Source organism: Terrapene carolina, unplaced genomic scaffold, assembly GCF_002925995.2.
Source record: "Terrapene carolina triunguis isolate 2854851 unplaced genomic scaffold, T_m_triunguis-2.0 Scaffold194, whole genome shotgun sequence".
NCBI lineage: Eukaryota > Metazoa > Chordata > Testudines > Emydidae > Terrapene > Terrapene triunguis.
This window is the reverse complement of record NW_020664545.1, coordinates 12356362-12381899: the sequence shown is the minus strand read 5'-3', so window position 1 is coordinate 12381899 and position 25538 is coordinate 12356362.

Below are 25538 nucleotides of genomic sequence, written 5' to 3'. Positions count from 1 at the left end.
TCCTGAGAACCAGTCAGTGCTGTAAGCACAGGATTGTCCTTCCTCCAGGATGGTGCTGTAGAAAATCAGATTCGATAAACAATATACGAATGCTCAGCTCCTGTCCAGAGCAGCGCTTGCCAGCCATTGAAGGAAAAGCACTCTGGGAAGGAAAGAGGGGATGTTTATCCCCATCCTATAGGCAGGAAAACTGAGGCATAGAGAAGTGAAGTGACTTGATAAAGGTGACACAGCAGGTCCGTGGCAGAGTAAGGGACAAAAGGCAGCAATCCTAAGCCACCAGACCATGCCGCTTCCCAGTGAGGCAATAAACAGGCTAAATCGCTAGAAAGGGAGAGAAAGTGGCCAAGGAATATTGCACCTGGTACAAAAGAGAAAACTCTCCCAGTTTTGATGTATTGGTATTAATAATAATGAAGTAGAACTTACTGACTCCAGCAGAGCTCAGGGCTGCCTTGTGCAGGGTGCTGTACACTCCCCTAGTGAGAGACCGCCCTGCCCCAATGAGCTTACTGGTGAAATAGACCAGCCAGGCAGGGCAGGCAACACGGGACATTTGCAGGTAGAAATATCAGTGAAATCTCTGCCCACAGATGATTTGTATGTCCCTGAACACTGGGGACATGCGAGTCTCCGGCAGTTTGGGACTTTGGTTCAGCTGGAGGCTGATTTTAGCCCTAGCCGAACTGCTTTGGGCTGTAGAATTAGGCTGGCGTTCTCAGGAGAGGCAGCTCTGGTGAATTCTGCAGATAGGTCAGGCCGGAGCTCCCACGAGAAGGCGCCTCTCACGCAGCTATGCCAATATCCTCTCTGTGCCTGGAAGCACCAAGTGCTGAGGCAGCTGAAAAATAACCAGGGGAAAGCACTGGACTGGGACCCAGGAGATCTGGGGTCATTCCTAGCTGTGCCACACACTCAGCGTGACCTTGGGCAAGTCAGTTAGGGAGGGGACTTTCAAGGGATTTTAAAACACATGTCCTGTTAGTTTACAGTGAGATTTATGCACTTAAATCCCTTGGGTGCTTCTGAAAAGCTCCCTCTTAAACTCTCTGTGCCTCAGTTCCCCATCAGCCTTGTGTCTCGCTTGTTGATTGCAAGCTCTTCGGGACAGAGACTGTCTGTGTGGACGTACAGCCCCTAGCATAATGGGGCCAGATCCTGGTCAGGGTCTCTTGGCGCTACTGTAATAAGAATAATTTGACCCACACTTCTTGGAACCTCAGGGAAACCGAAGGTCCCAGTCACATTTCAGGCAGAAATTTCAGGGCCCATTTGAATGTTATTTGAAGTGCTAATGGGCCGAGCCCTGATTCTCTGATCAGCCCCTTGGCATCACAACTGGCAGGGTGGGGCCTGGCCGCCTCTCTGACCACAGTTGGGGTTTTGTGTTCGACACCGAATCCAGCCCTTTAATGACAAAAACATTTCCTCATGCACGCGCTCTGCCATATGTCCAGCCTCCAGATTTGGGGGTTTTTTTATTGCTTTCTAAAAAGAACTCCAAAGACACATGACACATTTATTATCTCTTGGCACATAAATCCCCCAGGCTGTTGTTTCCTGTAAAAAGGGCACAAATTTACAGGAACCCATCACGCTGAAATCCAATGCGTTCTGAGCAGCCACAAGCCAGCGTTCAAGCACTGTGGCTCTCCACCTGCTGTACCGTCCAGGTGAAAGGAAGTGACGGATCTCCCGTTCCCCCAAACCTCTTCCAAACCCTGCTCCCAACCCAGAATCAGCCCAGCTCCTTGGAGGAACACCAGTAGCCAGTTTCCCCAGAGGAACAGTGGACCTCCAGGATCTGGATCTAGGCCAACTCCAGCCATTGGTGTTGACCCAAACGAGCTGTGTCCAACTCCAACTGTGTTCCCATGGCAGGAAGGTTATCTCCATCCAGCCCCCATCTCTTCCCTTTGTCCCCCAAAGATCTCAAATAGAGCTGGCCCGCCATTTTCTGACAGGATGGCTTCCCACCCAACGAGGCTGATTTGACAAAATTGAAACGTTTTGTGGGAATGTAGCCACTTAATCAGAATTTTAGACTAGAAATTATCAAAATGCTGCCTTGCAATCTGTACATTATAATATGATAATATCATATAATTAACATTTTGATAAGGTTGAAACAAAGTATTTCAGAAAATTTTGTTTCATGAAAAATTCTGACATTTCCTTCCGATTTGGGCTGAATCCAAATCTCAAACTCTTCGAGTTTCCGGCAGGATGGCCATTCGTTATTTGAGCAGCTCTGATCTCAGAGAGCTGGAGCGTAAGATGCCAAGCACCCTCCAGCCTGCCATGACTGCAGGCACTCAGCACCCTGCAAGGGCAGGATGTTAAGAGCAAAAGGATCAAGTCACCCCTGGTTCATTCTCCCACATCCTTTGGTGCAAGCGGACAACTCCCCGATTGCTAGCGTGTTCAGGCTCCTCCAGCTACTTCGCTCATTAGAGAAAATCAAGCTCACCGATTTGCTTATTGAGCTAATTAGCACCAATGCCATCCCCTTCTGTGTAATGTAGTCAGGATAATATCAAACGGGCCTGTCCCCTGCTCCCAGAGCTTTCAGCTGCCCCATTGTCCAGGGGAGGGTGCCGTGACACAGAGAGGAGCTCCGTGGGGGCAGATCTTTGCACCTGCACTGAGCCCCACAGACTTCGGGATTGCACCCACGCTGAGCTCCTAGTCCCCAGTCCTGCCAATGCCAGCACATGCCAAGGGAGGAAGGCGGGCACGGGCCTTGTGCTTAAGGCATGCCAGGGCTGTAGGTTCAATCCCCACCTCTGCCAGAGACATCCTGTTTGAGCTCAGACAAGGGTCTCAGCTGTACGGCGGGGGTCCTGCTGCTGCACAGAGGCAGGGTGAAGCTACGAGATTTAACAAGTGTGAGGTACTCAGTGATATGGGTCACAAAAGCAGCTGCACGAGAGAGCTCCTCGTGACTGGCTCTCCAGTAAAGATTCACACTCATTTTACAGAGGGGAAACTGAGGCACGAGGTGGTGAAGTGACTTGCCCAAGGGCCTGCAGCAAGCCTGTGGCAGAGCCAAGCACTGAGCCACAAACAGCTGAGCCCGAGTCTGGCATCTCACCCACAAGCCCGTGCAGCCTGTTCACCCAATTCAAATGTCTTCGCCCAGCCTTCCAGGGTCTATGCTGCGCAGCCCTTTCCTGCATCTCTGACCTGGTCTCCTGGTCACTCCCCCATCCTTGCTCCTGCCACTCTGCCTGTCCCGCCAACCTCGACGCACCCTCGGTGTCAGGCTCTGGGTTCTAGGCAGCCAGGCCCGTGATTGGAGCTATGGTCAAGAAAAGGTACCATGGGTTGAAGCCGGCTGATAGGTCAAGCCCAAGCCCAGGGCAGGGCTGAACCTGGGGTCTGGGACAGGCCGGGGGTCAGAGTCTATGGATAAGCCGAGTCAGGGTCAGAGTTAGAGACCAGGCAGGCTGAAAGTTGAGCGAGGGCCAAGGGCATCTGTAACACCACAAGGCAGCAGAAGACTCCTGGCCAGGTGGGGCTGGTGCACACACTGACTTCAGCTCTAACAGCCAGGATGAAACACCTGAGTCTGTGGTTCAGCTGACCCAAGCTCTGCCCAAGAGTAGGCTGCAGCCACGAGGACTGAATCCCTGAAGGCTCTGCTGGAACCGCATCAGTGCAATGCACAAACAGTCCTGATCCAGCCATGAATCTATCTCACACTCAGGGTATGTCTATACTTACGCGGTAGTTCGACGGCTGGCTATCGAACTTCCGGGTTCGATTTATCGCGTCTGGTCTGGACGCGATAAATCGATCCCGGCAGTGCTTGCCGTTGACTGCGGTACTCCAGCTCGGCGAGAGGAGTACCGCGGAGTCGACGGGGGAGCCTGCCTGCCGCGTGTGGACCGCATCTGAACTGTGGACCAGTAAGTTCGAACTAAGGTATGTCGACTTCAGCTACGTTATTCACGTAGCTGAAGTTGCGTACCTTAGTTCGAATTGGGGGGTTAGTGTAGACCAGGCCTCAGTCTCCTCCATAGACCTGATCCCACAGCATCACCCACTCTGGGGACAGTTCATGTGTTGGTCAAAAAATTTCCACCACAACCCACTTTTGGACTGAAAATTGGATTTTCGACAAATCAAATCTTTCGTGAAACCTGTCTGCTTGCCACGGAACATTTTGATTTTTCATTGAAAAAACAAACAACTGAAAACTGAAATATTTCAATTCTGAAATACCACCGTGTTGCTTCATGGGAGTTGTAGTTGGGGTCCCTCATGCCCTCATTCTCCTCCATGGGCTGGACTCCCCAGCTGGACTCCATCTCCCATTAAGGCACCAAGTCCTTGTGACTGCCCTGATGCTCTGCCTTACCTCATCAAGAAGGGACACCGTGGTAGTCCAAACAGGAAGCCCAATCTATAGAGAAAAGTGGGAGCGTGAAACACCTGAACTACAACTCCCATGAGGCACTGTGTTGGTCTTTCCAAATTGAAATATTTGAGATTTTGATTTTTAACTGAAAATTCAAAATTTTCCATGAGAAACAAAATTCTGACCAGATCTAATTTTTTTTAAAGTCCCAGCTGCTGGAATCAAGTGATCCCATGAGAAACAGCTAAAAAAAAAAAAAAGATTTCTAGCTCTTAGGGTTGCCAACCCTCCATGATTATCCTGGAGTCTCCAGGAATTAAGAATTAATCTTTAATTAAAGATTATTTCATGTGATGAAACCTCCAGGAATACAGCCAACCAAAATTGGCAACCCTACTAGCTCCTGTGGTGAAGAGAAAAGTTGGAAAATGTGACCCTGAAAAGCTTAAAAGCCAGAAGGCAACTAAAAAACGACCCTAACGTCTATTGTTTTTAAAATCCCAGGGGTATTTTTCAGGGCACGACTCAATATTTTTGAGCACTTGCGGTCGACAATACTGGAAACAGCCTCTCCCCACCCCGGCCCCCTTCTTTGCCACATTCCGATCACTCCTCCATACTCACTTCCTCCCAGATGTGCCCCGGCTCAGTGAGTAGCTGGGGTAATTGCCACACGTCTCCATCCCTACGGGGCCCAGCCTAACGGGGCCAGAGCTGCGAGGTGCTAATGAAATACCAGTACGGCTGCCACTACCGAAGAAGGAACGCAGGGTAAGATAGATCCAGCACAGTTTGTGAGCTGTCCGCATGGCTCCGGAAGGCTGAGAGGGGAAACTAGAAGCCAGATGTGATTGTCTGAAGGCCTGAGCCAGTCTCACGGCCAGTTCCCTTCACCTGGGAGTCACGGGTTTCAAGGCCAGCAGGGACCACCGGTGTGAGCCTCTAATGTGACTTCCTGCCGCTGCTTGATGTGGTCTGTAAAAAGTGTGTGTGTGGGGGGGAGGGGTGTCTAACAGAGACATCATATCCACCTGAACCTGTTCCCCAATCCCCATCAACTCTGCCCCCCAGGCCCATCTCTGCTTCTGCTGCAGCTCCTGAGGCTCTAAACCCTCGTCTCCTAGGTCTGGGGGTGGGGGGAGGCTGCATCAGGGTCTCCCCCCCCCCTTCCCAGGCTGGGTGCTACAGGAGGTAAAGGGAGGAGCAGAGGAACTGTCCTGTCCCCATTGCTCGTGGGGGAGGAGATGGAGCTGCCCTGAGCTGCTTGTCTCTCTGCTTCCTCCTCCCCTCTCCCCTCCTCCGAGAACAGTGTCAGCTCCTGAGGGGAGGGGGCTGCTTCCTGTGGGGAAGGCAGCCAATCAGAGGGGTTTCCCCGCGCCCCCAGGCAGGGCTGAAACAGCCCCAGCGACCAGGCTCCACTTGTAGAAATTTAATTTGCTGTGTCTACGGCCCTTATGACCAGGCACAATTCAAGCACTTCCTCCTGCATAGCAGAGGCCAGAGGACTCCAGCCAGACATTCCTGCAGCCAGCCCATATCTTGTGGTTGAGCTAGAGCGCGTCTTTGGAAACAGAGTAATTATTCTAGAATAAAATCACTTTTATTTAGGAATAGAGTGTCTACATGGAGCATTAGACTAGCGTAGCTAGAGCAGAATAATTAGCCTGCTTTAGCTACGCCAGTCCATTTCCCCATGTAGATAAGCCCTTAGTGCCAAATGAAATCTCCTAGTATTCTTTCTTTCTTTCTTTCTTTCTTTCAAGCCCTGCTTTGCCCATGTAATTTGATCACTCTCTTCCTGGCCTTATTAAAAGATCTTCTGAAGACACAAACATACATTTAAAAATTAAGAAGACGATGAAAGACAAAATGGCGTGAGAGGACACAGAGAGAGCCCCAAACACTCCATCCTAAACCAAGCTGGGTTTGTTTTGCGAGCCGACCAGGGCAATGGAAAATGAGAGGAATTCCTCACCCCAAATGGATCTTGTTTTACTGCCAGCTGGCACGGGGCATTTTGTATCAGCCGGCATGAGGAGATAAAAGGAGAGCAGCGAATCGTCTTACCAAGCCCCACACGTTTCTGCAGCTTGCAGGAGATTAACACAAGGAGGGTGGCTTTTGTTCCACTGTTGTGTTTTGTCGGTCACCGCCCTGTTGTGATCGTTGGAGTAGCTACCGTTAGTAACACCTAGTGTGTGGTCCCGCGGTGCTGGGTGCTGTACAAACACACAGGAGGAGACACCCTGGGCCACAGAGTTTACAGTTTCACTGGACAAAGGGAGTATAATTATCCTAATTTCTTAGATGGGTCACTGGCCCTGAAGAGACTAAGGGACTTGCCTGAGATCGAACAGGGAGTCCGTGGAGGAGCTGAGAATCTACTGTAGCTCAATGCACCAGCACACCTGACACAAACCCTCCAAAGCAAGGAAATGAAGTTAAGCCACCTGGCAGTACTTTCCCTCTGTCCCACAACACACACCTTACCACTACCACAACTGACTTACACCAGGGGCTGTACACCACACCCTGAACTCTGCTCCCTGCCAAAGCCAGCTGGCCATCACCCCCCTTGACTTACCCTTCTGCACCCAGCTCTTTACCAAGCTTCCCTCTCCCAACACAGCCAACTAGAACACCAAACAGCCACAACCAGTAGTGCTGGGGAAAGAATCTTGTCAAGGGGGTATGTGCAGATGGGTAAAAACGAGGGGAAGAGATAAGGCTGCGAGGCATAAGCTGTGGTGTATGTTAGCTGGGATGGTGGTAGGCACGTGGAGGAGTAGAGGGGATGTACTGTTAGGTGTCAACTATTTGGGGGGGGCAACGTTACTGCTTCACAACAATATTCATGTGTGTATATTAATTAATAACAGTGTTTAGTGCTGGGTAAGCCATCAAGAAAATGATTGGCCAGCATACCAGCAACTCCTCAAGGGATTCTCACCTTCACTGCACCCACTCCCTCTTAAAAAGCAACAGAGGATCCTGTGGCACCTTTAAGACTAACAGAAGTATTGGAGCATAAGCTTTCGTGGGTGAATGCCCACTTCATCAGACACAAGTAATGGAAATTTCCAGAGGCAGGTATAAATCAGTATGGAGATAACGAGGTTAGTTCAATCAGGGAGGGTGAGGTGCTCTGCTAGCAGTTGAGGTGTGAACACCAAGGGAGGAGAAACTGCTTCTGTAGTTGGATAGCCATTCACAGTCTTTGTTTAATCCTGATCTGATGGTGTCAAATTTGCAAATGAACTGGAGCTCAGCAGTTTCTCTTTGGAGTCTGGTCCTGAAGTTTTTTTGCTGTAAGATGGCTACCTTTACATCTGCTATTGTGTGGCCAGGGAGGTTGAAGTGTTCTCCTACAGGTTTTTGTATATTGCCATTCCTGATATCTGACTTGTGTCCATTTATCCTCTTGCGTAGTGACTGTCCAGTTTGGCCAATGTACATAGCAGAGGGGCATTGCTGGCAAATGATGGCATATATAACATTGGTGGACGTGCAGGTGAATGAGCCGGTGATGTTGTAGCTGATCTGGTTAGGTCCTGTGATGGTGTTGCTGGTGTAGATATGTGGGCAGAGTTGGCATCGAGGTTTGTTGCATGGGTTGTTTCCTGAGTTAGAGTTGTTATGGTGCGGTGCGTGGTTGCTGGTGAGAATATGCTTAAGGTTGGTGGGTTGTCTGTGGGCGAGGACTGGCCTGCCTCCCAAGGTCTGTGAAAGAGAGGGATCATTGTCCAGGATGGGTTGTAGATCACTGATGATGCGTTGGAGAGGTTTAAGCTGAGGACTGTAGGTGATGGCCAGTGGAGTTCCGTTGGTTTCTTTTTTGGGCCTGTCTTGAAGCAGGAGGCTTCTGGGTACACGTCTGGCTCTGTTGATTTGTTTCTTTATTTCCTTGTGTGGGTATCGTAGTTTTGAGAATGCTTGGTGAAGATCTTGTAGGTGTTGGTCTCTGTCTGAGGGGTTGGAGCAGATGCGGTTGTACCTCAGCGCTTGGCTGTAGACGATGGATCGTGTGGTGTTTCTGGGGTGGAAGCTGGAGGCATGAAGGTAGGCGTAGCGGTCGGTGGGTTTTCGGTATAGGGTGGTGTTAACGTGGCCATCGCTTATCACTCCCTCTTGTCATCCATTGATCCCAGGCAGCCATGTGTCCTTTTGACCTGAACGGCTAACCAAAGTTTGGGGCCCTATGGGGTTCCAGGTGCAAGCAGAAATTGGCGGGAGCCAGGTATTTATTTGATGCCATCTTCTTTATTTACAAGGGATGGACAAAGTCCTGAGTCTCTGAACACAGAAGAACCAAGCCCAAAAAGAACGGTTTCTTAGCTCTTCAGCCAACATCACACCCACAATCTCTCTCTCTAGCTTTTTCCAGGGCCACACTGTCTTACAGGTTCCTGTGCTGGTTGGCTTTTCTTGCCTCTCTTCCTCCTCCCACAGTCTGTTCCTTTCCTTTCTAGTTTCTTTCTGTGCGTTCTCTCACATTCCCACGCCCACCTGGACACAAAACCCAGGTGAACCCTCTGCCCCCATGGTGCTGGTTTCTGAGCAGACTCCATCAGGCTTTGTGTCAGGTATGGCCCTTTTACAGTCTCTTAGGGCCGGTCTACGCTAGAAAATGAGATCGACCCAGCTATGTGCCCAGGGGTATGAAAAATCCAAATCATAGAATCATAGAATATCTGGGTTGGAAGGGACCTCAGGAGGTCATCTAGTCCAACCCCCTGCTCAAAGCAGGACCAATCCCCAACTAAATCATCCCAGCCAGGGCTTTGTCAAGCCGGGCCTTAAAAACTTTTAAGGAAGGAGATTCCACCACCTCCCTAGGTAACCCATTCCAGTGCTTCACCACCCTCCTAGTGAAAAAGTTTTTTCTCATATCCAACCTAAACCTCCTCCACTGCAACTTGAGACCATTGCTCCTTGTTCTGTCATCTGGTTCCATTGAGAACAGTCTAGATCCATCCTCTTTGGAACCCCCTTTCAGGTAGTTGAAAGCAGCTATCAAATCCCCCCTCATTCTTCTTTTCTGCAGCCTAAACAATCCCAGTTCCCTCAGCCTCTCCTCATAAGTCATGTGCTCCAGCCCCCTAATCATTTTTGTTGCCCTCCGCTGGACTCTTTCCAATTTTTCCACATCCTTCTTGTAGTGTGGGGCCCAAAACTGGACACAATACTCCAGATGAGGCCTCACCAATGCCGAATAGAGGGGAATGATCACGTCCCTCGATCTGCTGGCAGTGCCCCTACTTATACAGCCCAAAATGCTGTTAGCCTTCTTGGCAACAAGGGCACACTGTTGACTCATATCCAGCTTCTCATCCACTGTAACCCCTAGGTCCTTTTCTGCAGAACTGCTACCTAGCCATTTGGTCCCCAGCCTGTAGCAGTGCATGGGATTCTTCCGTCCTAAGTGCAGGTCTCTGCACTTGTCCTTGTTGAACCTCATCTGGTTTCTTTTGGCCCAATCCTCCAATTTGTCTAGGTCCCTCTGTACCCTATCCCTACCCTCCAGCGTATCTACCTCTCCCCCCAGTTTAGTGTCATCTGCAAACTTGCTGAGGGTGCAGTGCACACCATACTCCAGATCATTAATGAAGATATTGAACAAAACCAGCCCCAGGACTGACCCCTGGGGCACTCCACTTGATACCGGCTGCCAACTAGACATGGAGCCATTGATCACTACCCGTTGAGCCCGACAATCTAGCCAGCTTTCTATCCACCTTATAGTCCATTCATCCAGTCCATACTTTAACTTGCTGGCAAGAATACTGTGGGAGACTGTATCAAAAGCTTTGCTAAAGTCAAGGAATAACACGTCCACTGCTTTTCCCTCATCCACAGAGCCAGTTATCTCATCATAGAAGGCAATTAGGTTAGTCAGGCATGACTTGCCCTTGGTGAATCCATGCTGACTGTTCCTGATCACTTTCCTCTCCTCTAAGTGCTTCAGAATTGATTCCTTGAGGATCTGCTCCATGATTTTTCCAGGGACTGAGGTGAGGCTGACCAGCCTGTAGTTCCCTGGATCCTCCTTCTTCCCTTTTTTAAAGATGGGCACTACATTAGCCTTTTTCCAGTCATCCGGGACCTCCCCGGATCACCATGACTTTTCAGAGATAATGGCCAATGGCTCTGCAATCACATCCACCAACTCCTTTAGCACCCTCGGATGCAGCGCATCCGGCCCCATGGACTTGTGCTCATCCAGCTTTTCTAAATAGTCCTGAACCACTTCTTTCTCCACAGAGGGCTGGTCACCTCCTCCCCATACTGTGCTGCCCAGTGCAGCAGTCTGGGAGCTGACCTTGTTCATGAAGACAGAGGCGAAAAAAGCATTGAGTACATTAGCTTTTTCCACATCCTCTGTCATTAGGTTGCCTCCCTCATTCAGTAAGGGGCCCACACTTTCCTTGACCTTCTTCTTGTTGCTAACATACCTGAAGAAACCCTTCTTGTTACTCTTAACTTCCCTTGCTAGCTGCAACTCCAAGTGTGATTTGGCCTTCCTGATTTCACTCCTGCATGCCTGAGCAATATTTTTATACTCCTCCCTGGTCATTTGTCCAACCTTCCACTTCTTGTAAGCTTCTTTTTTGTGTTTAAGATCAGAAGGATTTCACTGTTAAGCCAAGCTGGTCTCCTGCCATATTTACTATTCTTTCTACACATCGGGATGGTTTGTTCCTGCAACCTCAATAAGGATTCTTTAAAATACAGCCAGCTCTCCTGGACTCCTTTCCCCCTCATGTTATTCTCCCAAGGGATCTTGCCCATCAGTCTTCTTTTCTGAAGTCCAGGGTCCGTATTCTGCTGCTCTCCTTTCTTCCTTGTGTCAGGATCCTGAACTCGACCATCTCATGGTCACTGCCTCCCAGGTTCCCATCCACTTTTGCTTCCCCTACTATTTCTTCCCGGTTTGTGAGCAGCAGGTCTAGAAGAGCTCTGGCCCTAGTTGGTTCCTCCAGCACTTGCACCAGGAAATTGTCCCCTACACTTTCCAAAAACTTCCTGGATTGTCTGTGCACCGCTGTATTGCTCTCCCAGCAGATATCAGGGTGATTGAAGTCTCCCATGAGAACCAGGGCCTGCGATCTAGTAACTTCTGCTAGTTGCTGGAAGAAAGCCTTGTCCACCTCATCCCCATGGTCTGGTGGTCTATAGCAGACGCCCACCACGACATCACCCTTGTTGCTCACACTTCTAAACTTAATCCAGAGACTCTTGGGTTTTTCTGCAGTTTCATACCAGAGCTCTCAGCAGTCATACTCCTCTCTTACATACAACGCAACTCCCCCACCTTTTCTGCCCTGCCTGTCCTTCCTGAACAGTTTATACCCATCCTTGACAGTGCTCCAGTCACGAGTTATCCCACACGTTATCGCACTCCCACGTGCCTGAGTGATGTCGTTAAACCAGCCGAAGTCCTGGTGTAGACAGCGCTCGATCAATGGAAGAACCGGGTGTCGTGATGCTACCTGCTGCAAAGCCTGTGAGGTGCTCAGGTGCTCTGGGAGCGGGGCCCATCCGAGTACCGAAGCTGGGCCGGTCACAGACTGCGCATTGGCTATGGGAAGGAAAGCAGCAGCCACTAGTCCTTGCCCAGCGTGCGTGCAGGGAATAGTCACCTGCGCCTGAGCGGCACCTGGGCAATCAAAAAACTTGCCCCACATCTAGAGACAAGCAGCAGTTCCTGGCCCGCTAAGATGCTTGTTACAAACTGTTCACCTGGCTCCCTTGTCTGTCGACACTGCAGCTGGGAGCCAGCCTCCAGCCTCACGCTAGCAGGGCTTGAGCGAGTGTGCTAAAAATAGCAGCGTGGCTATTGCTCCCCCAGAGGCGGCTCAGGCCCGGGCAAGACACCTGACTCAGGGGCCAGGTGGGTCCAAGCTCAGGTGACTGGCGCAGGCTCTGCCCAGGCCACCCTGATATTTCTAGTGCTCCAGCTCAGGCCCTGCTCGTGTTCCCGGGCTGCGAGGCGCGTGCCCAGCTGCGGTGTAGACGAACCTTGGTGACGAGACGTGGCGCTGGGGCAGTACGTAACCTGAGAACACTTTTTGCGTGTTTTCCTTTTTTACACGTCGTCGACGCTTCTTGAAATTTCAGCCTCTCTTTAAATTTTTCCAGTTGGAAAAATCCCACAAACATTTCACTGAATTTCTTAGTTTTAAAAAAAAAAATGTCAACATTTCAAAGTCCAAAACAATTTCCTCCAGCTGTCGCACTAGGTCAGCACTGAGGCCTTGTTGTATATCTCCGGACAATTGCTGGCGATGGACCAACGTGCTACAGACAAGAGACTCAACAGCCCGGAGTCTACTTCAGTTCTTGCGGTGTCATTTATACCTGTGGCTGGAAAGGCCTTCAAATCCGGATTCTCCGCTCCCTCGCACGCTGGTAGCTGTTTACCTACTTTGCACCGGTGCTAGGCAAGGGGGAATCAGGCTCAGTTATATAAATCACACGTGCTTCTGAGAATGTTCTTTGGTGCTGAACACACAGACCCCTGCCAAGGAGGGATAGCTCAGTGGTTTGAGTATTAGCCTGCTAAACCCAGGGTTGTGAGTTCAATCTTTAAGGGGGCCATTTAGGAATCAGGGCTAAAATCTGTCTGGGGGTTGGTCCTGCTTTGAGCAGGGGTTGGACTAGATGACCTCCTGAGGTCCCTTCTAACCCTGATAGCTTATGATTACGTGTGAGCTACAGGAGAATGTCTCTAGGTAACAACAGCAGCAATAGGTCTCTAGCCTCTCTGGGGAGCAGCCGCTAGGAGCCAGTATTGTATTCACACAAATCCAGTAGGTTGTAACGTCCTGAACTTCAATGCCTTAGGCTACAGCCGCTGTAGTGCTTCAGGGTTCTCCCGTGGCTGTCGTTAATTCACCTCCCCGAGAAGCGGTAGCGCTGTCTACACTGGGAGTTAGGTTGGCTTCACTATGTCACTCAGGGATGTAGATTTTTCACACCCCGAGCGACGAAGCTGGGTCAACTTAACTTTTGAGCGTAGACCCGGCTTTATTTTCAAGCTGGAGCACAACGAGAAGGTAACGCGAAGTCCTCTAGGGTCCTAGGCCTGGGCTACACTAAAAAGGAAAAATCCACACCCCTGAGTGGTGGGTTAAGCCAGCCTAATCCCCAGTGTAGACAGCGCTAGGCTGATGGAAGAATTCTTCCTTCGACCTAGGTACCGCATCTTGCAGATCACCTGTGTGGATGGGAGACCCCTTCCTGTTGGCATAGGTAGTGTCTGCTCCGAAGTGTTTCAAGTGTAGACAAGCCCGTAGTAACCTGCACATCTGGGGCACTTCAACGCTCTGTCATTGTTCCAGCATAACTCCTCTGGGAAAAGACAGACGGCGCTTATGTTGTCAGTAACACCGTGTCACTGTACCACTGACACCTGGACATGGGTCATGTATCTCATCAACTCAGGGCATTCATTTTGAAGCCCTTAAACAGTCGGAGGACGAGGAACACTCAGCCAAACGCCGCAGACTGAAGAACTACGTCCATTAATTCATAGCTTCATAGACTTTAAGGCTTGAATGTGCCACTATGGTCATCGAATCTGACCTTCTGTGTAACATGGCCCAGAGTATTTTGCTCAGTTACTCCTGTATTGAGCCTGATAACTTGTATTTGACTAACGCAGATCTTCCACAAAGGCCTGAGTGTCAGCTCCCAAGCTGCGTTATTACATTTTCAAAAGGGGTGTGAAGAAAACATGAGACAGTCCAAAATATTTGGTCCCCAAGGTGCATTTTGCAATAATGATAATTAAAGTCAGATTTTTTTCCCCTTCAAAATGCCCTAGAAAAATCCAGTCACTTCACAGATCAAAATAAGTGTTTCCAATTAATCCTCTAACTGCAAGCTCACAGCTTTTCGAGAACTTCCTCGCACTCTCTATTTAAAAATAGTTTATTCCAAATCTCGGAATGATCAGTGAATGCTGTAAGCATGTTGCAGACATGAGCAGTGGGGGTGAGAGGCGGTTCTGAGCACAGCAGTTGAAGTGGTTAGAGGTGGTTATATGAACCCGATAACAACTGATTAACCGTCTATTACAGGGGTGGCCAACCTGTGGCTTCGGAGCCGCATGCGGCTCTTCAGAAGTTAATATGCGGCTCCTTGTCTAGGCACCGACTCCGGGGCTGGAGCGACAGGCGCCAACTTTCCAATGTGCCGGGGGGTGCTCACTGCTCAACCCCTGGCTCTGCCACAGGCCCTGCCCCCCCTCCACACCTTGCCCCCGTCCCCTGAGCCTGCCATGCCCTCACTTCTCTCCCCCCCGCCCAAGCCTTCTGCACGCCGCGAAACAGCTGATTGGGAGGTGCGGGAAGGGAGAGGGAGGTGCTGATCGGTGGGGCTGCCGGTGGGCAGGAGGTGCTGGGGGGGAGCTGACGGGGGGCTGCTGATGTATCACTGTGGCTCTTTGGCAACATACATTGGTAAATTCTGGCTCCTTCTCAGGCTCCGGTTGGCCGCCCCTGGTCTATTAGGACATCTATTTAGCTTTCATAAACTATTTTTTGAGAGGAGCATTAACAGGACGTGGGCCCGACAAATTTGTCACCGCATGCAATACTGAACCGTCTGGATCCACCTTTGTTCCACTCTCGCTGCTGCTCACCACAGGACAGACCCTGCCAGACGTGATGGGCGTGTGGCGGGGGCATGCAGACAGCTGCCTGCTGACAGCACCCTTCCTTCTCGTCCTTACTCCTAGCTGCTAACCGGCATCCAAAGAAGCGAAAGCGGCAGGGAACGCTTTCCCGAGGAAGCACTTGCCGGAGTTGCCAAAGGGGGGCGCTGTGCAGTGGTGAAAGGGGGGAGGTGCCCCCGGGAGGAGGCGTGTGGCCCATTCTGCTAAGCTGTGTCCCACCCTATGAAAATGATGGCCAGCCCCAAACATTATCCCGAGCGCTCAGATTGGGCAGCCTTGAGCAGCATCTCCCCGGCTAAGGCGCTGCCCACTCTTGTCCAGTGAATGCCAGAGAGGCCCCTGGCATGTTCTCGTTAGCATTCTCGTTAAGAAGAAAGAAACAATGTCCTGCCCTGAAGGCATCTGCAGCCCCTTGGAAGCCCATCGAGGTGGGGAAAATCCCCTGGACGGAGAGGAAATGGATCAGCAAACTCCCTCCTCCCCCAAAGACTGTTGCAAAGTGAACAAATACAGCATTTCCAACCGTGGCTTCACAGCCCATGAATCTCTCATCTAAGGAAGCCTCAGGGCTAACAAGCTCCCCACAATCCCCCTCCTAAATAGCCCACAAATCTCCAGCTCCAGACAAGCCAGTTCCCCACATTTGCGCCTCCTGCTGGTCATCTCAGGGAATTAGCATTTCCAGCCTCCGGAGCGCCCTCTACAGGCTGGTGCCTCGCTGCCGCTGGCCCCCGTGTCCCTCCCAGGACCCAGTGCCCCTGTCTTTGGGGTGCTGCCCCCTGGCAATACCCCCACAGTCTCAGGGTCTCCCCACCCAGGGGAACCCCCAACCCTCTATCCCCACCTTGCCTCAGTCGTGGGCTACTGCCAGTCACCATCTAGCCCCGCTCACTGGGGCAGACTGCAGTGTAAAAGCCACTCATCCTAGGCAAGGGGGGGGGAGGGGGGCGTTGGACCTGCTGCCTTTCCCTGTATCCCAGTACCGAAGGGGCAGGTCCGCACAGAAGGGTCTATTCCCTGCACAGCCAATGCTAACGCAAGGGAGAAACGGGGGGCTTGCTGACACCAGCACAGGCATATTCCTGATGCAACTTCTGAGCCGTTCTGCTGCGTCAGCGCTGCGCTGCTTGTGCGGAGTGAGAGCTCTGCTTTGTGACCCTGGGCACAGGAGTGACAGACACCACTGGGGCAGGGAGCAGGGGCTGTAGAAGCTACTCCATGACACCTCTGCTGATGCCTCCGCCCTGACCCACAGCCACCCCCCGGCTATCTTAGTCCTGGGCTCCTCCACCCACAGCTCGGCTGATGCCCCTCAGTCCAGGCGTGTAGCCCCTCTGCTATTGCTGTCCTGGGCTCCCCCACATTGCTCTGCTGATGCTCCCCAGTCCTGGCCCAATGCTCCCCTGCTTCTCCAGATCTGGGCACCCTTCAGCGCTGCCAGTGTCCCCCAGCCCCGACCTGCAGGGGCCCAGCTCCCCTCCTGCCACAGCTCTGTGGGTGCCTCTCCATCGTGCCCCACAGCCCCCTGCTGTTCCGTCGTGGGGCCTCCCCTGAGCAGAGGCTGCCAAATTTTGGCAAATTCACCCCGACTGGTTTGGGGAAGGGACCATATGGGAGAAAACGCATTGACCCTTATGACCTTAACCAGGTTTGATCCCAGTCTGTTGAGAAGTAGCTGGATTGTGCCCATGAGCATCTCATCACTCATTCAGTCCTGTCTCTCTTAATCCCGTTTGGAAGGAGATTAGGGGGTAATCTGAGGACATTAGCAAGACCTGGACTTTAGACTGGAGAACAGAGGTGATGAGCTGAGTCACACACCCTTTCCAAATCTCCCTTTTCAACCCCTCTTTTCCCGTCTGCCACACACCACTCTCCACCTCATTGTGTCAGAGCCTGGGCACTCCCCGTGGCACACAACTGCCCCCGAAATGCCAGTTGGCCTGGAACCATTGCTTCAGATTGCTTTGGCATCTTGCACCATGGCTGCACAAGGCCCAGCTCCGTCCCTCCTGCACACGCTTGCCACGGGGCCTTTTCACAAACCCACACTCATTAGGCACAAAGCTGGCACTGGGCTTTGTATTATAAACCAGGGTTGGAAAGGACAGAGTGCGAAAGGACCTGCCTGACTGGCACCCTTCTGCAGCTTCTCAGAAGACAATGCAGTCGTCAAGTCTGTTCCTTCAGTGAAATGATTTGCTGTGTCACAAATGGCTGATTTATCGCTGTGACTAGCTCTTGTGGGCTTCCGGCCGCCATGCACATAGCACCCCACAGTGCCGGAGAGAGGTGGGCGCAGAGCAAGAGACAAATGGGAACAGCTTCTTTGCCTCTACAGTATCTATCTATCTCTCCCCATCCACCCCCTCTATCTATCTATCTATTTATCCCCACATACCCCATCTATCTATCTATCTATCTATCTATCTATCTATCTATCTATCTATCTATCTATCCCCATACACCCCCCATCTATCTATCTATCTATCCCCATCCACCCCCCTCTATCTATCTATCTATTTATCCCCATATACCCCATCTATCTATCTATCCCTATACACCCCCTCTGTCTGTCTAGCTATCTATCCTCATACACCCCCTCTCTTTATCCCTATACACATAATCTATCTATCTATCTATCTACCACATTCAAACACTCTCCCTTTATAGAGTTGTTCATTCTAAGAATCTCAAAGCACTTTACAAACAGGACTTCCTTAAACTTCATTTCAGTCCCCATCCCCACCGCCAACAAGGGAGGTTTGTGTTACAAGAAGTCAACAGAGGGGGAAACCGAGGCACGGAGTGGTGCAGTGACTTGCCCAAGGTCAGAGAGTGACTCAGCAGCAGAGCCAGCAACAGCGCATAGGATTCTTGACTCTGGTCCTACGCTCTGACTCGTGCTAGTCAACACGGCCTTAGAGACAACGAGGGAGAGGGGAGAGAGACAAGCTCCCAGTCTGTTAGGGACCCAGCGCACTCTGCCCAGGCAAAGCTCCTTGTCTGCAGAAGAGGAGCATGGTGGGTATTTTGCTCCTGATCCACCGCAGGTGGTATTGGCGATGGCTCCCCAGTGCCTCTTGGCTCCCCAGGGTTGGGTTTCAAAGGGTGGCACATTCGCCTCGGGTACAAACGGAGCCAGGGAAAGAAGTTGGACAGATCAGCACCCAGCAGGTGATACACAAGTCGCTTCGAAGACAAAGCGCAGATGCTCTGGCAGGAATTAAGGGCTTTGTGCCTCTGGCAAAAACAGGCCCTTTGGCAGCACAAATGGAGCGACCCAATTCCGGGTGCAAGCTGCCATCTGCCCTGCTACCTGCCAGCCCCAGGCGGGCAGGCTTGGCGTGGCAAGGAGGGGGCCAAAGCAGCCAGCCTCATGGGCAGGGTGTCTCATGCCATGGCAGGGCATCTGCGCCAGGCAGTGTTAGAAGGGCGGAGATCCCAGTGGGACTTGGTGCAAAGGCCCATAAATCACAGCTCCTTCACCCGCCATGCCCTACTAAACCATTCCAGCACCCCACCACTTGCCGCGACCCCGAGCCGGCGGCACAGAAAGAGGTGGGATTAGGAGATTACTAATGGAAGGGACAATTGGTTACTCCGAGGAACAGGCATGGCCAAACGTAGGGAGCAACAGGCGGGCAAGGTGAAGTATTGGCTGGTAGAGATGGACCTGGGCAGGACCTCTGGGTTCTCTTGCCAGCTCCCCCACTGGCTCTCTGGGTGAGTCACTGCAGTATCTGAAACATGGGTAGATTTTTGGCATCTCAGGGAAGGGCAGGTACAAAACTGAAAAATGTGTCTAAGGTACCTACCTGGCTCCCATTGCCATTGGCCCTGTGCACCTCACTATATTTATCCTATTAACCAGTAGGGCAGGGCTGGGATCCCCCTTCTATAGATGGGGAACCGAGGCACAGAGCCTCAAATGTATTTAGGTCCCTAGCTCCCTGTGATCTTGAAAACATTCGCAGACCTGGGCTTACGGGACTTGTTCAAAGTCAGACAGGAAGTCTGGGGTAGAGGAAGGAACAGAGCATCCAACTCTTAGCCTAGCACCTGACACGCTGGGCCACCCTCCACACAGAGCCACAGATGCCAAGGCTGGAAGAGTCCATCGTGTCTGACCCACTGTAGCTCACAGGCCAGAGAGCTGCCCCCAGATCACTCCTTTTAGAGAAACAGCCAATCTGGATTTTCAAATGGTCGGTGATGGAGAATTCACCACAGAAGTGTGATGGGTCAGAAACGGAGCAGCAGGGAATATGATTGCTCTTGACTTCTGAGCTAGCCTGGACCACTTTTCAAAAGCATAAGGACAGTCCAGGATCTGATCAGACAACTCCTCACACGCAGCTCCATTCTCCAGAGGGAATGAGTGAGGAACCAAGAATTTAAATCGCTTGCCAAAGGCCCCATAGGAAATTTTTGGTGGAAGCCTGATTGACCTCTGGTATGAGCCAGTCGCCTGGCTAAGCCACTGGACCCGGGTGCTGTAACCCTCCCCAGTAGATAACATATACGACTTTATTCTCAAGAAAGAGCAAACATGTTCTTTACAAAAAATACCTGCTGTCAGTTGCTAAATACATTAACATTTCCCATTGAACCGTGTCCTTTCCAATGTAAATACTGACATCAAGAAAACAAAAATGATTCCGAATCCACACTCACAACAATCCGTGGGTCAGAGTTAAGGTTATCATGCAGCGAGGAATATCCATTGCTGAAGACATCGCATTTGTTTGCTATGTTAGCAGCATCCGATTTACAAACGGCCTTCCCCATGAGTCTCCATGCTTTGTTAGTGCTTGGGTTTGGCAACGTATAAAGGACATTGCAGTCTCCTAGAAACCTGGACTGGTTTCAAAAAAGTTTTCTTTATTTGTCTGTGGAATATAAAAGAAACTCACCCGGAAATTTATGAGCCTGACCAGGGTTCTTCCAAGGGCAAGATCCCATTCCCCTCAGAGACACAGCACAAGAACCTGGCCAAGTCCCTTCTAACTTTGCTGGCTTGGGACCAGACTTGGGGATTTAAGGCCAGTATCAAGTTAGAGAGGGGGGAGTGGGTGGGAAGCATCGCTCTGAATGGAAAACCTTAGCAAGGGGTGGGGCTGAGGGCGCTGTCTCGACATAGCTCTTTAGCAAAGAGGAATCAGCTTGTGTGGAGAGACAATCTGTCCTACTCCGTGGACCTGGCCAGCTGGGAAGAAGATATGATAGCGACTAGGGAGCGGGTTGCTGGATCTGATGCCATGGGAAGCAAAGGCGAGTCCTTGCCCCCAGCAGGCCGGCTGTCCAACGAGGGGCGCGTTAGCGAGACGGGTGAGATGTGGCGGATGTTTGGGGTCCCCTGGAGTATCTCAGTCCCATTCCTCATGGGCAGGGATCCACTTTATACACACCACCACTTCTGGGGACAGCTTCAGCACCGGGGCCAACGCGCAAAGGGCCCTGGAGAGGGCCCAGCCTCGAGGTCAGTGTTGAGGGGCAGTGTTGGGGCCGCTGCCCACCGTGGGTCCGTTCTGGAGAGGACTTCAGTCCGCAGGGCTGGCAGCACGTCCTGCCGGCTCGAGGAGGAGGAGGAAGATAAACCCTCCATGTGCCAGCTCCATCCACTTCATTCTTGTGCCGTGCAGAGATACGGGGCCAGAGTCTCCTCCCCGGCCCTGATTACCCGAGGGGAACCCCTCCAGGATGGGGGAACTCTCCTGGTCTCCTCTAGGAAGGTTCTTACATCACCTGAGTATCTGAGCACTTTGCAGAAGGGTGATAAGCAACATGACTGTCCCAAGTGGGTCAGCTGCCCCCCCTCAGTGAATAGTCCCGATATGGTCCCTATATGGCCCCCAGCACCAGAGCACCTTGAATGTATTACCCCTTGTGAGCCAGGGCAGGGCTACTATCCCATTGGGCAGATGGGGACCAGAGCACAGGGGGACTGATTTGTAAGGGTATTTAGGTGTCTAACGCCTATTGAAATCGATGAGAGGTGCCTAAATATCTGGCTCTAAGGGTATGTCTAAACTGCAGTGTAAACCCAGGGTTTGAACCCAGGCTTCTGTCTACACACAAATCATGCTATCCCAGGGCTCAGAGCCAGGGGGTGGAGGGTCCGAGCCTGAGTCAAGCCAGGACCCAGGGTTCAAGCCCTGTTGCTTTGCATCTGTAGAAGCAGCCCCTCTGGACGCCAGCTCTGGGAGTCTGTCACAATCCCACGGACTGACTTTCTTTGTCCTCTGGACAGTCACGTTTTCCCACACTGCACCGCGAGCCAAGGGCTAAAGCGGCCACATTTTGGGAGGGCGCTAAGACATCTGGGATCTGGGTGGTTGGAACCGGGCCTGCATAATGCCGTGTAGATGCCGGAGCCCCAGGTGGGTACCCAGGGTTCAACTCCTAATCTGGGGTTGAACCAAACTGTAAACCCTGTGTCTGATGGAAACCACTTCCAGCCAGGGGGTGCGGCAGGCCCCCGGCACCTCTAGCTCCAGCACCCCTGCAAATAAGTGAAGATGCTCAAGCCCTAAGTCAACAAACCCAGCGGCTGCTAACTTGAGTTCTACCATCCCTGGGCTTACACTGCGGGGTAGACAGACCCTCAGGGACTTATCCAAAGTCACACAGAGAGTTTGTGGCAAACCAAGGAGCTGAACTGAGATCTCCTAAGTCCTGGAGTAGTGCTCTAACCAGTAGGCAATGCTTCCTTTCGGGGGGGCATGATGTGACGGAAGGGGGAGTGACAAAGTGCAGCTCTGCTCCACCGGCTCCCAGCTGGCCTATGGTCTTTTAGGGAGCACCGCCGACTGGTGTAAGTTAGAGCAGCCCCCAGACATCTCCAGCTCATGCTGGGGCCAGAGCTGCTGCAGCACGTGAATCAGGGATCCAGGACCGCGTCGCTGACAGCCCTACATCTGTCCCTTGTGCTGAGCAAATTTGGGCAGGAGAAGAGAACCGTCCCCATCACACTGACGCTGCTTGGTTCCCTTTCCCGGACATGCCACTCCCCAGATAACTTTGCTGTCCCGATGTGGTTAATGTCAAACGAACACATACAATGTGTTAAGAAACCACATTCAGGCGGGAGGAAAAAGGCAGGAGTTTATAAACAAACGCTGAAGGTGAATGGTAACCACAGGAAGTCAGTTATTAATTCAGGCAAGACATTTGCCCCTTTGATTTCCTGTAATAGTGAGTTTATGTAATGGGGGGAAGGGTGGAGGCAGCTTGCCTTAGCAAGTGGGGGAGGGGGGTTAGTTGGGGAGCTTGCAGGGGGCGGCGGGCTGGGGCTGAGGTGAAATCACATTGAACCCTGCGCTGAGCATTTAAACTGGAGGCTGGAGGCTTGTCTGGAAGATGCTTTAGCCAAGCACAAGTTGTTGGGCTCAGTCCAGGGGCCAGTGGGTGAAACTGAGGGGCCTGGGCTGGACAGGTCGGACTGGGTGGTCTCCTGGTGCCTTCTGGCTTTAACGCTATTGAGCTGTGAAAATTGGGGTTCCATCCCCACCCTACTTCCCACTGACTCTCAGCCTCAAATGTGAACCCCGAACCCAGCCTCGGCCTGGCTGAGTCTCGCCACAGCTGCCATGGGGCGTCCCGTGACAAGCGCTCTGCTCCCGGGGGCTTTCTCTTTCTCACGCTCCAGCCAGCGGGTCGGGCGCTACCCTGGGCTCACAGACTCCCTGGATGACCTCGAGCAAGTCTCTCAGCCGCTCTGTGACTCCGCTTGCCCGCGGTGGGACACTGCTGGGGTGGGGGGGCGATGCGGGTGACTGCACCCTCACTCCAGCCCCTGTCCTGTCTCCCTTCCCTTGTCTTACACTTAACTGATCCCCTCCTACATTAATGCACCCAAAATATCCAGGGCACTATTATGCCATTTGCTGCCCTCACCCTGATCACCCTGCTGGGGTGTCCTCCCCCTGCCCCCACCCGTAGGTGATGAGCTCTTCGGAGCTGGGACTGTTGATGCAGCACCTAGTGCCGAGGGCCCTGCCTACCCCCGGCTGAGCCATCCTCAGTCTGCGTTGGCTCACCAAGGATTGTGCTCGAAGGCCCAGGCACGCTTAGATTAGGGGGCATGGCTTGATGACAGCAAGCAGGCTGCCCCATCTGTCACTCATGCCTCTGACACACCCATTTTTTGTTTCTTCCTCCCCCCAAAAGCCTGGTTTTGCATGTTCAGGTTTGCCTGGTTCACATGGTCAGAGCAGGAATCAGCTAGAACTGGGGTAACCCCTGGCACTCCCACAGCCCCGACCCTGAGAGGGGATCAAAGCGCCTTCTAAACATTCACCAGTGAAATCTCACCGCAGCATGGCAAGGCAGATGGCCCTGTTCCCACACTATCCATTGGGGAAACTGAGGCATGGAGCGGCTCAGGACCAGGTAGAGAGTCGGCAGGTCAGGCTCTGCCCCTGAGCGAGCCTGCCCTTGTCCCTGAGATGCAGCCGTTCTGCTGCACACCTGAAAGGAGGCCGCTGTCCCCGTCACCCTCTCATTTGCCTGCTGGTGGCAGCAGAGACTCCATGGCTCTGATACCCTGCATGTGCCCTGCTTGTGTGTACATGAGTAAGTAACTGTGTGCGTGTGTGCACTATGCACTACAGGGTGCAGGGTTAGACACAAGAGGAAATCCCGAAGCACTCAGAGCACCAGAGGAATCAGCCGTGCTCTCGTCACATCCAAGTTTCCTTTCTCCATTGTTGTTCTGGCTGCTCCAGACTCCCAGCCAGGCCGCAGGCCGCGCACAGCTGCATGGGGCGGGTGTGTGGTCATTCCTCCTTGACCAGCCCTGAGCTTTTCCCAGCCAGAGGAAATGTTGCAATCAGGAGACGCTCTGACCCCTCCACTACCGGGGCCGGGGCGGGAGGGGGAATGATCTGGCCTGAACCTCGCTTTCAAGGCTGGGCTGGAAGCACTTCTTGGAAAAGCCCTGAGAAGGGGGAGCGCTCTGGAGCGGAGAGGGGCTGAGCCCCACCTCCCAGCCACTCCCCCGGCTTCAATTGGCTGGACGGTAAATAAATAAAAGGGAATTAAATAAACAGAGGCAAGTTGGTTTATATAATCACTGGTACAGTTTGTACTGGAACGCTGCACGGATTAGAGAGCTGGCACAGGCCGCGGGTCATTAAACAGACGGGCTCAGCCCTCCCCCGGCAATGGAGCGAGGTCTCCTGGGCCACCTCTCCCATAGGCCCCGGCTGCTGCACCCAGAAAAGCAAGACAACTATTTATCTAGCCGGGTACTTTTTAACAAGCAACCTTGGGGAGGTGGAGGGGGGCGCAGACTTCGCCCCAGTCACGCTCGGGTCCTGGCATGGGTGCCAGTCTGGGAGGGCCGGCCAGCACCCAGCGGCGATGAGGGAGGGAAGGGGGCAGTTAAGTGGCCAAGAGATGGGTCCAGGCTGAAACCCCGGGTACAAACAGCTCTAACCCCTGGAGCTGGATCCACCTTCCCCTGTAATGCCCCTTGGCGTGAGAAGAGACAGCCAGGCTGGCACAAGGGGAGTCTGCACTGAGGTTACTGGGCACCAGCCTAGTGGCACCACACAGGGTCTCTCTACATCCCGGCCTGGATTCTGCAGCCAAGGAAGGGACTGGGGGTGACCCCCACATCAGTCCCCATCTCAGCAATGAACAGAGCCGGAATCCTGGATCCCAACAGCCCTGCAGGCCAGATTAGAACTTCGGGGCAGGAAAATGCTTGGGAGCCTTCCAGGGCATGGGAAAGCCCCCCACTTTCCACGGGGCCAGGCCCGAGGGGCACTTCCAGAGCTGGGCATGGGGCCAGCCTGTGTCCCCTAGCTGGAACGGGAACAGACAGGTGCATGGAGGAGCCCAGGCAACGCTGCTGCACTCCAGGCAGTGCTGTGAAGGCAGGCCCAGGCAGGCCTGGCGGACAGACAGGGAGGCTAATGAACGGGCATTGCCTGTTGCTGAACTAGTGGAGTATTCGGTCTCAGGTGGCACCTGAGCTGGGTACGTTGCAGGCAGGAGGCACAGGGGACGTGGTAGTTAGAAAAATAAAGGCAAACATATTTTGCAGGCAGCCTTTTATTTTTAGCCACAGCTCTGAGGAAAACCCACCTTGGAATTTCTTACTGGCTGCGGCTCTGACGCTGGCGCTCGGAAAGCAGAGCCGGAGCTGGGCACGGGCCGGGCGCCGTGTGACGCTGCCAGCTGCCCGCTTTGGGGGTGGGTGGGGCAGGGATGGGGGAATGGCCCCCCTTTCGCCAGCTGGTGACTGGCAGACACAGCCTAGGTAGCAGCGCTGCGTGTCTGGCAGCCGCGGGGGCAGTGAATCTGAGTTCTGGTGGGGAGGCCAAGGGCTTGGAGACCGAGCTCCCCCCTCAGTCCTAGCTCAGAGCCAAGGCCCCGTGAATCGGGCGCCTGCCCTGACGCAGCGGAAGGTGCCAAGTAGCTTTGGGCCACAGCCGGTGCCTGCTCCAAACCAGGAGGGTGTCTGGGCATCTGCTGTGCTCGGTGGGC